This window comes from Apteryx rowi, unplaced genomic scaffold (genome assembly GCF_003343035.1).
Source record: "Apteryx rowi isolate R43461 unplaced genomic scaffold, aptRow1 scaffold_23, whole genome shotgun sequence".
Lineage (NCBI taxonomy): Eukaryota > Metazoa > Chordata > Aves > Apterygiformes > Apterygidae > Apteryx > Apteryx rowi.
The window spans coordinates 4,750,612-4,763,923 of NW_020448641.1; positions in this window are offsets into that span (position 1 = coordinate 4,750,612).

The window sequence follows — 13,312 nt, forward strand, 5'->3', positions numbered from 1 at the left end:
ACACCTGTGCATCTGCCCCCTGTGCTGCCCACAAGCGAGGCTGTGGCAAGAGGGGAGTATTTCTCCTTCATGCTGGGAACTCCTGGTAGGAGAATGAGTGTCTGCACTGCATCAGTAGAAGCAGGTTTATCAAAAGCAGACCCCGCCCCATCTCCTCTGCATGGTATCTGAGCTTGTCCCTGTGAAACACCTCCCTCCACCTCATCCCTTTTCACCCAGAGTTTGGAAGGGTGGGACTGCTGTTTATATTAGTGTGGGGAAGCTACATCAAAGCAGCGAGTGTGGCATGTTCTTCAGTAATTCAGCAGACCTGAATGAATAAAGCATTCCTAGTCCCATGCTTCACAGGTTTTTTTGTACAAGTTTCCTGAGTAAAGAAAACGCTGTTATAAGGTATGGTAAGGCTAAACTCCCTGTATTTACAGGAGAAATGTAGCAACTAAGAAATGGCTTAAATCTACAATCAAGTGGAAAAGCCTTCCAGACTCCAGGGAAAAGCTGAAGTTTTTTCTTGATGACTAACATATTTTGCATAATTGATTCCCTTGTTGGTAATCCCTGCAGCTGGGGATATTTACTGAACAATTCTGCATTTACTTATTATACTTACCTGAGAGAGCATGATGGATCCACCAAACAGCTTCATTTTATGTGAATCAGGAGGAAAGAATATGCTGTGCATATTTTACCACTGTAGAAGAAATGAATGTGTTGCACAGCTTGCCTGTGAGCTCCTAATGGCAGGGACTGCATGTTTTGTTTGCAATATTTCAATGACACTCTACACTATGAATTAAAAATAAGTACTACTAATAAATACCGATTATTACCAGTGAACTCTGACAGTATTAGGTCTTGATTCAGAAGATCAGTACTCCTTTGGCATTTGCTCCATTATCAAGCACATGAAACCATAGAACATTTATTGTATTTTTGTATATTAAATGTAGAGATGACTCTATGAATCAGCATGGCCCATGAGATAGAGCAAAGGCCAGGTGACCAGGAGCGCTGGCTCCTAYGTGACCACAGGGACATCGGTTCACCACATCTCTCCACCTTTCTCTTGTATACATAGACTGTAAACTCATGGGGACAAAGACAAGGTGCTTGTAGGCAGTGAGGCCCTGAGCCTTGTGAGAGCCTAAAGGCCTTATCTTAATCAAATAATGAATTTTACTCACAAATGGCCAGTTCTATAGTGATAACACAAATCTCTTGCTATTCTTATACAGTAGCCTATAAATAAGAGGTTCATTGCCTATGTACCCACATGCATACCGGTTTACCCTGACTGAGGTGTGATTTGTACTGGTATTACATCAAATAAAGCCAAATAAGAAGGATATTGCAACCATATGAAACTTCTCTGGATAAGAGGTTAATTTATCATTCTCCATATAGTAATTTTATCACATTTTTGTCTGTATTTAGCAAAGCGCAAAGGCATAAACCTCATTATATTTCAATGTTTAGGGTTCACCATTCAAGCTAAAAATTTCTTTAATCTTAAAAGTATTTCATGGAGGAAAAAAGATAATTACACGATGGCATTGAACAATAGCAGGGTTTTTTCAAGGGAGTTGGCAAGTTCCCAGAATCACCAAATAGGTGAGGTTGGAAGGCACGTCTGGAGATCTCCTAGTCCAACCCCCCTTGCAACAGCAGGCTGTTCAGGGTTTGAACATCTCCAGTGATGGAGACCCCACAACCTCTCTGAGCAACCTGTTCCAGTGTTTGACCACCCTCACTGTAAAGTTTTTTCTTATGTTTAAATGGAATTTCCTGTATTTCAGTTTGYGCCCATTGCCTCTTGTCCTTTACTGCATATCACTGACAAGAGTCTGAAACCCGTCTTCTTTACTCCTTCCCATCAGGTATTTATACACATTGATAAGATTCTCCAGGCTAAACAATCCCAGATCTCTTAGCCTCTCCTCATAAGACTTTATGAAGTTAATATACTTCATTAAATATTGTAGAAAGAAAATATGAATATAAACATAACTTTAAAAAAATTGATGTTTTAAAGTTGGCACCTCTGTTTATCCACATCATTTCTCCCTGGTAAGCTCCCTAGTTCTAATGGTAACCCTTAGTCACGTATGCTGTAAGTGCTCACAGAGAGAGACTTGCATACAGTACACCACGTCCAACAGGGGCTTTGCAGGGATGAGCTGGACTTTGCATATGGTTATAGTACACTGGAGGGACAGTGCTGGCCCAGGACAGAAGATAATGAAGGAACAACTTGGTGCTTTCTATGCAAAACCTCCAAACATTTTCTGCTTGAGTTGAGAAAGACTCTTACTTTACAGGCAGAGAATACAAGTGAGATGAAGGCCCGAATGTGTTATATAGCATGTTAGTGACATAGAATAGGGACCCCCAGCTTCCCCCAGGGAGCTGCATCTGCTGGATACAGATATTGCTTGCGCCTATGACATGTGGGTGGAAGGTTTGTCTTTGCTAGGAGTGTTCAGAACGGGAAAAAACTTTCTCTGCATGTTGTCCAGCTGAGACTATGAAATAGCTGTTCAGTATAAATGAAATTGTCATGTTATATCCTATGTATACAGCATAGGAGGCTGTTTGATGACCCAACTAAACCATCTAAGTTATTTATTTCACAGAAAACTAACATTTAAAGCTTTATACCATTGAGAAAACTACTTGAAGATCTAACCTGCAAATGCATTTGAGAACTGATGCATTTCCTTAGGACTGAAGGTTGTAGCTTGCCAACTAAGAAGTCATGTTTTTGGGATCTCAATTCCATGCTTTCACTGCACCTTTCCCTACTAGCTCACACTCCTGTGTTTGACTAACAATGTACAAACTTTGCAGGACTTTAATAACAGGAATATTGACACATGGAAGAGATTGTTCCTCCTTCATCTGTGTCTCAGTCAGTTCAAAGACAGCCAATTTCCTTCGGGAAGTCAGTGTGCCTGCAGACAGCCCATGGGTATTTCCTCTTGCCTCCATCAATCTTTACTTTTTGGCTTCATGACTATTTGGAGATTTTGCAGTATGTTCATGAACTATAGAACTGAGTTGTTTCCTTTTGTTGTCAATTAAACTAAACTTTAATAACAGCAGTATTTTTACTCTGATTATTTGAGGGTCAAATGTCACAGTGTAAAAAGCAAAGTCTAATCCTTTTCTGTATAAGATAATGGCTCATGAAATCATCCTTCTGTTGAATCAACGGTAAAACTCTCACTGACTGCAATACAGTCAGAATGTCACCATATATGTATCGCACAGATAATATGAGGAATGACTTGTGTAATGTCTACATATTTTGTGAGGATGGTAGACAGATTAACGGGGCAGCTGGCACTGGGAGCTCAATGCTCCATTGAAAACGTCAGAAGCAGCAGAGAACACTTTCTCCTCTGCGTCTGCAAAATCATAACTTTTGAGTCACCACGCAGAGAGTGAGCTAAGCCTCTTAAACCCTGGCAGGACAGAGGCGCAAGTGGGACAGAAGGGAGGGCACAAGAAAGCTCTTGAAGCACTTCTGCGTGGGCTAAGCTTGTTCTCTCTTCATCCCAATAACCTGCAAAACTCTGAACTTGTTTTGGCAAGTTGCCTTTGTCATCAGGAGTGGAGAGAGGAAGCAGCCGTGGCTCCGTTCCTCTGGAGCCTTGGCTAGAAGGGGTGTCATGGTGCAGAAGGGTTACGCATTGTTCAGTGAGTTTCACTGAGCAAATTTTCTTCTGCTTCTGCCCCCTGCCTTCTCAGCCATGCACAAAAAAATGTATTATCGTGCAGAATGGCATCTTGCCTATTTCCTTACACTCCGGTAGGTGGTATGTGTCATATTCAGTGAATACTGCACAGTACGCTGTGAACCAAAGGGGGTTACTCGCCAGCTGCATGGTTTCTCACAGGCCACCACTTCTGGAAACTAGAGCGAGAAGCCTTCCATTTCTTCACTACGCAGCCCTCGCTCTCAGGCTCTGAGTGCCATGACAGTCGCAACAATGCTGTTTACGAAAGCTCTTCTAATGATTTATTAATGCTCAGGTTGTCACTGTTAGTTTGCTTCACAGAATTAAAGAAACATCAGGTCCTCAGGCACATGTATGTTGCTTCTGGCTGTTCTGCCTCCTGGACAGATTTTCAAGGGCTCTTCAGGCAGATACGGGAATCAAATCAATGCAACAACAGCAACCCGTGTGAATCTTTAAGTCAGGGACTTTAGTGGGTGGCTGTGTATGTAGGTGCTCTTCCTTCGCTGGGCTGCTTCTGAACGAGGTGAGAGCTTTGTTCCCTGGGACCAATTAGTGGATGAGCAAGCTCAGGCACCTGGTGCCAGTCTGGGAGCAACTTTGTCGCTCTGTATTATTCTTCTAAATATAAGACGTTAGATGATACATTCTAGCTCAGTTTTTGGTTCCTAATCTATATTTTGAAATCACTCAATGTCAATGCCATCAGTGATGCAGCTATTGAGTCACACTTAATCTTCATATTGAGCTATATTAGTGCTGTTGGAACTGTATATATTTGTTTTAAGAGTAGTTTACATTCTAATAGGCAATAGTATTCACTTAAAGGAGATATAGTGCATGGATGTACCTGATTTATTTGCCTTACCGATAGAGATGACAAGTTGTCAAAGGAGGTTGAGTAGATAGATTTTAAGTGCACTTTCTGTTTCTCACAGAAAAATATATTTATTAGCAGAGAGTAATTAGTTGCATCATATTTTAATTTTTAAAAAAGAACTAAGAGGTGTTTTAGTTTTGTTTTCTGATTTTTTTCCATTGTCAACCTGCTTTTATTCCTCACCCTTTCCTTACACGCAAATGAAATAAAAGAATAAAAAATCTGAAAATTAATCATTTTCTTTGAGAGATTTTGAAGAAAAACTAAAAAAATATATTAATAGAGTTAAATGAATATATCCATAATATTGCAACCTTTAGAATAAAAACAGTACTCTCGGACAAAGGAAGCAAATTTTTCAATCAATCAGCTCTTTCATCATTCGTCTCCTTGAGAGACTGAAGAGGTTAGAATCGTTCAGCACACTCCAGTACGCTTTCTGACCCAAACCTTGGAACATATTTCTAGAAAGGGTGATTTCCACCCTGCAGGAGCTGTCGAGACATGATCCTGGACTTAGCTGTGCAAATCAATTGAGACTTGCCTTTGGAAAACTGGGAAAAAGGAATGCATGGTTTGAAGGTCTACCTCTATGTGCCATCATTATTTGCAAGTTGCATAGCTATTCTGGTGCTAGTCACATAAAAACATGTCAATCAAATATCCCCCGAATTTAAAAGACTGTTATTATTACTCTGAGTTGCTCTCATATCTCTCTGTCAATGTTGTCATAAGGATGAGTGCAAGCTCCACTGTATGTGCAAACGGGGGTCTGTGAGTACGGATGAGCACTGCTCCCGTGAGGGAGGGTAGTGAGGACTCTATTAAGTATTGAGGCTGACTTGGCGGGAGAGCTGAGGTTCAGCTGCAGGACCAGTGGCGATGTCTTGTCCTTCTCCAGGCTCGCCAGGAGCATGGGGGTAAGCTGGTCTAGCAACATGAGCTCAGGTAGGGCTGCGTTTTAACTTCTGGGACAGCTCCAGTGTGGGTTTACAGCTCATGGTGATGGCTTTGTCATCATGATGGTTTAAGGCACAAGTTCCGCCTTTCTTCATCTGCATCCATTAGCTTTTGAGACTTGTGCTCATCTTACTGTGCGGTTAATTTACAGTAGAAGGGCTCTGACAAATCCAAAGGCTCCACATCCTAGCTATATCCATAGATATTCCTATAGGAACTCCTATATTCCATAGGAGGAATCTTTGCCCTGAGTTTGTTGGCTGTGCAGGTGACTTCAAAAGTGCCTGAGAGGATTTAGAAATGCAGGTCCAGCTGAGAAGGCAGTGCAGCTGGAGAGGCACTCATTCAGGGAAAGCAGTTACACTTAGTCACCTACGGTGCACTGCTCACAAGGCCCCCTAAGATGTGACAGTAGCCCTAGAATTTAAACTGTCATGGGAAAAGCAATGGATATTTAAAATACGGGGAATATATTTTAGGGAAAGAGGAAAGACAGATGCTAGTTAAATGGCCCTAAACATTCTTGGCTGTCTGAAGACAGGTAAAACAAATTTATTTCCAAGTTTGGTGGAGGAAAGGCAGGAATGAATTTGCTACATATTACATTTTATATTGGTCCCATGTTCTGATAACTAAGTGATATCTGCCACATCCACACTCCTCTAGACAGAATTTGTTCTCTTTACTCTACAGTTCTTCAAAATGTCAGAGCAGAAATCACTTTTGTCACACTTGCTCTTTATAGGCGTGCAGTATTTCGATTTCCTCTTGTTTTAAATTGGGCCAGCTCCTTCTCTTCTCAGTCAGAAAAGACTAAAATAGAGGCTTGCAACAGAAGGCTTTAAAAATGATGCATAGATGGTGATGCCTATTTCTATATACAAAGTCACACATGAGCACCCACTCTTATAAACTTCTGTTTATCCATTAGCTTTGTATTTTTTTATAATTGCTTCTAGTATAGTGATTTTACTTCGATCTTTATATCTATCCATTTCTGTGTTTGCATGAAGTGTCCATTATTACAAGTGCTGCCTTATGATTGAAATAAATAATTTTTAGGTCTTAGCTCTTGTTCTAATAAGCAGAGTGCCATTCTTGCTCTTTCTATCTATAGAGGAGGGGGTTAGTATAACTGTGGGGATGAGCTAACCAAATACATCTGCTTTATTAAGGATATTTGAATCTTTGCCTCAGGCTGGGCAGAAGAGTTTGGGTTCAAAAAATGTATTAGCGTTCTGTGTAAGGACTGCCCTGTTCCTCAGGAAATACTGAATCACCTGATAAAAAGCTTGAAAGCCTTTTTTTTCTCTAGTTCTTACCATGACCCAAGATAGAGGATGACTGAGCAATCCATACTGCCTTTGTAGGTTAGGTCTCAGCCACAAAAACTGGTCTGAAACCTCTCTTGGTGACATCCATGGCAAAACATCCATATATTTCACAGGATCCTTATTTTCCTGATAGTCTTGAAGGACAGTCTTGAAGGCAGGCTTACAGAAGGCAGGAATGAGATCAATGCAGTAAGACAAATGCAAAAAAAGGGTAAACTTTTCTTTAGATTAACATAACCACACAAAAAAGAACAGAACTAATATTTCCAAGAGAGAGCTCAGTAGGTGACAGATTTCAAAACAGCAACCATTCTGAAAGCTCCCTCCAAAATGCTGGCACCATACCCATCCACCTGGACCTTTTACAAGTGTAATACACATCTCACATTAAAAAAGAGTCAGTTCTGTAGCAGAGAGTATGCACAGACAACACGGCACACTGCCGCTCTACTACTACTAACATGGGAAAAATCCACCAGAATTAGCTTTCTTTTCATTAATTAACGTAACCGGAAGTGTACTGAGGTCTCCTTCTGATGCTGAGTTTTGTATTTTTCCAAGATTTGTAGCTGTCACTGCCATCTGTATTCATCTCTCCTCTAGTGTAGAGCATGCGGATGAAATTTCTTTATAAAAAATCCTAACGTTTCAGTTAAATATAATTCTGCTTTGTCATCTCATGTAGTTTTTGAATGCAATAAATGTTTAAGATAAACACTGACATAGCAAGTACTGGCTACCACTCTTGTGTTCACGTCTGTCAGCATATTCCATGTGGATTGCTAATAATGAAAGAAAACTTATTTCAAACTCATATAGAGAGGCAGAGCAGCAGTTACTGGCACCCAAGATCAGCAAGCCACTGGTGGAACAACTTGGAGAACGAGCCACGTCATGGTAGTACTGTGCACTCATTGCCTGTAAAGGAGGGAGGACAGCTTCCGTTTATTTCTGCTAGGTCCTTCTCAGGTGAGTTCCTCCCTGCAGTGTCAAAAGTGAATTTAATCCATTGTTCATATAGATTATTTCCATAGTAGCCAATACATTGCTCTTTTCAATACACTCTTCTGATAAAGGTTCAGAGGAACAGTGGACAGAAAAAATAAACCACATAAGAAGATGTAAGATATATGGAAGGAGCGAGTGAGGCCAGAGACCCTGGAATGATCTGTTATATCCTTTATATCCCAATATTCTACAGCACCTTTGACTTTTCTCATATTAAATTTCACCTGGTAGCTGAGTCTAGCTACAAAATCTAATTATAAGCCAGAAAAGAAGAAAGTGACAAAGTTTTGTCTATGTCCTTAATCACTATTTGATTTTTATCAACTCCAGGATAATAAACATTGCCTGCAATCACTTCCCAGGCAGTCAGATTCCTTCCTTGTGCCATGACTGCCTGTCACTGCAGAGCCAAGAGCCCGTGCCGTTATTACTGCGGCGCGAGGAGCACCTGCGTTCCCTTGGCAGGCTCCGGGCAAGAAAACCGCTCCAGCGGCGCTCGGGCACCGGTTCCTTCTGCCTTTGCGAGTGTTTYGTAGGTCTGGAGGCTATAAGGAAAGAAAACAAAGGAGCTGCTGGCTGGCTTCTTTTGATGATCTCCCACTCTTCGTCTCCGCTTTTAGGATGGATTGCGTAAACATTTTCACAGAAAGTGCCCGCTGCCATTATTCATCAGAAAGTTAATGTCCCCTCCCCATCAAGGATTTGCACAAAACGCCCCAAATGTGTTTCTGCTTTCCCGGCAAAATGTTGATGTTTTCTTTTGAGTAAAAGAAAAATCCCTCATCCTTTCTAACAAAGGATTCATTCCCTTTTCACTCGAAATTAGTATAATTCAGTTAAGCCCCGGGAGCCGTTCCTCCCTTCCCTCGGGACACTGGGAGATGAGAAGGCACTGCAACGGGAGGAGGTTATCTCCACACCTGCAGGAAAGAGCAGTGTTCCTGCGGGCTGACAACTCAAAGGGGCTACAGTGACTTTTTCTCTCTTCAAGGTATATTTTTTTAAAACTGAAGCAATGTGTTCAAAAATACTTTAAACCTGGAGCTAAACTGAGGCTGTCCTAATACATATTCTCTGCAATAAGTCCTCATTTTGAAGCAGTGTTGGTGTTCTGGTTTTCTAGCTATTATACATTCTCCTCTCCATAGATAAATTTCTCCCTCTTTTTGATAGCAGCTATGTAAGGTCACATTGGATTCTGGATTTATTTTCTCCTAACCTGTCTTGCAAATTAGTGGAGGGAAACAACCGAAACGTTAACTCTGGTACTTTTCCTTATTGTTTCTCAGAAGACCTTTCAGCCTCTGAGAATCTGTCTCTTATTCACTGTTATCTTAAGGGAAGGAAAAAGCATTACAGTGAGTTATGCTGGAGAACACATGCAGGGAATAAGAAATTCAATCCAATTAGTATAAAATGCATGTCTGCTCCTCAGGAAAACTTTTAATATACATTGTCGAGGCAGAGATTCAAGTGTCAGGACCCCTTTAAAATAAATGACTTTTTAAAACAGCTGTTCAGAGCTAGCTACTGAATTGCATGCTAAATAACTTAGACTAGAGCCTGTCTACACTCATTTTTGTCCGAGCTTTCACAACAAGGTATTTTGTCTAAAAGGCCTGGAATAAGAGGCGCCAGTGTGGCAGTGTTTGTGCTCCGGGCAGCCTTGGCAGTGACGATCCGTGTGTGCTGATATCTGGAAATGCCTCTTAAGGAGTCAGCCAAGGGAGCTTAAGTGCTCCACAGAGGTGCCACATGTGGACACGGGCTGTCTGAATTTAGTGGTAACTTTTGCCAGAAGTGGTCCTGATGCCGAGCTAAGGGGGAGTTTTTGAGGTAAAAGTGGAATGTGTACTTTAGGAGGTATGAGTGAGCCTGACGGCCGGCCACTGACACTGGAGGATCTACTATCAAGACCAGCTAAACACTCAAAAATCCCTGAAATATTCCTGTTCTAGCCCTGCCCTCTTCTTCTGGTCAGGACACTGACATGCCCTCCTTGCTAGGAGGGTCAACAGCTGCTTGCTAAAGCAGACTTTTGGGCTGCCAAGACATAAAAGAATCTGTCCTGGGAGCAGGATATGGCTCATACTTCATGAAAGCCTGCTTTATATATACAACATGCATTTTAGTCCTCTTAATCCTCATGTCAGGCCAGAAAATCATGTTTAATAATACCTGTCTGCTTGGCAGATACAGAATTAAGCCACAGGCTTAAATTCTGTTTTATAATTTAAGAACTGTAAGAGGCAACGTGTGCATTTGTTTGTCATGTGTGCACACCCCTGTAATTGAATATATACTATGAACGGCATTAGGTTCTTCTTTGCCTGCACTGACTTTCCGAAAAAGCTGCAGGTTAGCCTTCTCATGCATGTCTTTTTTTTCCTTTTTTTTCCGAAGGTGGTATTTCAGATGATTTTTCTCTTTCCCAGTGTTATTTATGGACCTTATTTTTTCATAATATTGGATATATTTTAGAAAATAGCCTCTCCTTTCTGAGATCTTCACGCAGCACCGCGTGGGAGGGACCTCTGGGTGCTGGCTGAACAGTTATCCCGGCCTAGGGAGGTCCTGCCACGACTAAGGGCACCAGGTAGATGCTCGGGGTGCAACTCCTGTGCCTACACGGGCACGCTGGGGTTGTCCAAGAGCAGGCAGAGGGTCTGCAGAGGTGCTAAATGTCGCGGCTTGCTGCCTACGTGCACCTCAGTGTGCCCCTAAGCAGCATCCCCTGCCTACAATGCAGCTGTAACTGGAAGTGCAACTCTAGAGGTAACCCACCTCCATCAGCAGCAGGCACATCCAAGCCATGCATTCCCGGGGTTCTCAAATCAGCGTAAAAGCTCATGTTTATCCACTGAGTCGTGAATCAGCTAAAATCAATATTTTTATTTTAAAGCATGGTTTGGGGTTTTTTTTTTTTCATAAGCCTCCCAGGCTGAGGACTGCACTGCCAAATCTCAGCTTTAAAATAATTTTTTGTGACAAGGCATGCATCACTGAAAATATGGATCTGTAATGAAAGTGAGGACACAATGTTACAGCATTGCAGACACAAACCTGCAATGACAGTATCGCAGAGTAATGCTCCAATTTTACGTGTGCTGTTCAAAAATTGTTTTGTCTTAGTGCAATCGTATGAGGGAATAATCTACAACATGTGAGCAAGGGTTTTGTGTGTTTTCTAGTTGTTAAATAAAACGGTCTAATCTGTGGTGGCAATGAGGAGGTAGCGGTGAGTTAACCATCCTCCTGAAGGTCCTGTGGTGTCGATGTGTCCTTGGCTATAGCAACAAATATCTCGTACCTCTTCCTTAGTCAGAGCGCGTTGGTGCAGGGGCCACGATCAGCGCAGCTCTGTGCTGCTGCTGTAGCCAGAAAGAACCGGGTTCGACCAAGAGCCTCAGTTTGCTCTGGATTATCCACAGTGGATCCTACAACAGGGAGCATAAAAAGAGCACAGAAATATCCTCTCTCCTCCATTCCTGAGCTGAGAACAGGAAGCCTGGATTTGCAGATCTATAGATACTTGTCTTTTTGTTCTTTCTTCTTAAACTCCTAAGCATGATAATAACCATTGCTTCTGTAGTCTTTCTTGGTAAATGGTTCTTTATAAATAGATAGACAGGGAGGTGGATAAAGATGCAGATAACATCCAGTAATATTCCAGGATTTTACCTTTATCCACTAATGGATAGGATTATTTGCTGTGGCATTTTTTTAAGCACTACGCTGGATGACTTTCACCATGGGAAGTTGTATCATATTGTGGGTGAAAAAAGCACAGCACCTGCAATAAACATGCTAAGAGAGCATGCATTATCCAAACTGAACTTAAATCCTCTCTAAGAAATTCTGGTAACAAAGTGCTGTTTCTCATTTCCTCAGATTTTTTATTGCCCCGTTGCAAGATGCTGTACTTTGCATGTGGGAAGGCAAGGTGGCATTTTCTGCACCTGAAGCTTCTGTGAAAAAAAAATACCATAGACTTCTTGATTTTTCGATAAACTGTGTAGAATGAATCTTATCACTCTACATTCCTTTAGATATTGTGCTTTAAGGAAATAACATCAGAGCTTTTCCTGAAGAGGGTGAGCATCAAAACAGTGAATGGGAGATCCATTAACATTAACTGAGGTGCAATGGAAAGTCAGCTTGCACATGGAAGAGCTCGAACCCTGGCCCCATGGAAGCAAACAGGAATGGCACTGACTGTAACAGGGGCTGCTCCTCCCTGCATTTCAAGGGCTTTGCGTCCATGATCAAACCCTGTTCCCATTGCACAAGCTGAGCAGGGTTAGAACAGGTAAGTATGTGAAAGGGAGATCTCCAAAAGTCTTAATTAAAATCCAGCGTCTGACCAGGTTTCACCRGAGACCGCTTCAGCCTCCCCTGAAATCTCGGTAGGATACGGTTTTCCTTTGTGCCTGTCACGACAGCTCTATGGAAATGCTCTTCACGTCCGCATGGCTGCCAGGCTCCGCCGCTGCAGCGCCGGTACTGCTGGGGCAGATGAGCGTGCGTTGTGAGTCCCAGCCGCTGTCTCGGTGAGATGCCCGCTGGAAACACCACCTGGTATTTACATCAGATGGGCTCACTTTGCGCTTTGGAACAGGATTTTGAATCTGCCCAATATTAATGAATGTAGAACTGGAATTTCTTGGATCCAGTACAGAGGTGAAGTTGCCCAAGAAAGTCTATCCCAATCCTGATCTCAGCAGGCAAGGTATGTATCAGAATAAATCCTGATATATATTGTATTCTGAAGTCCTTTGAGCCGGTAACTGAATGCATAAGGTCCCCTCATGCCTTAAATAAGTACCTGTTCTAACGGAAACAAGTGCTTCCGCTCACACTTGTGTCTCTGTGCTTCTCTATTACAGCCTGCCCAAAGTTCCCCGGCTGTCTTATCGATGCCAGTGCCGCTCTTTTACATCTGTTGTGATTTCAGGTTTCTTTTGCCTGTGCTAAACTCTGAATAAGGACAAGGATAAGGCGCAAAATCTGAACCAAGTAACTTTTTCATGGCTTTGCTAAATGGCAGGAAAGCCAATTTAGTATAAAAAAAGTCTCTCTCAGACATCTCCAGTCTTAATAGGTCTAGCAACAACCCTCCAGAGGCAGCCAGAAATCAGGAGAAGGCAGGTTTTTCAGCTTAAAAGTTCAACGAAATTTCAGACAAAAAATTGGGGCTACTCTGAACAATCTGCAGGGGAGAGAGGAATAAGGCCAAAAATCCTGGTGTCATTTTGGCCAGGACAGTTTGGACTTCTGTGAAAATTCTTGACATTGACTTATTAAAACATTTTTAGCTTTAAAGGTGGTAAAAAATATCTCAGGGAAAGACCTATATTTTCAAGCAGAAAGAAGAAAAAGACCATCATTAT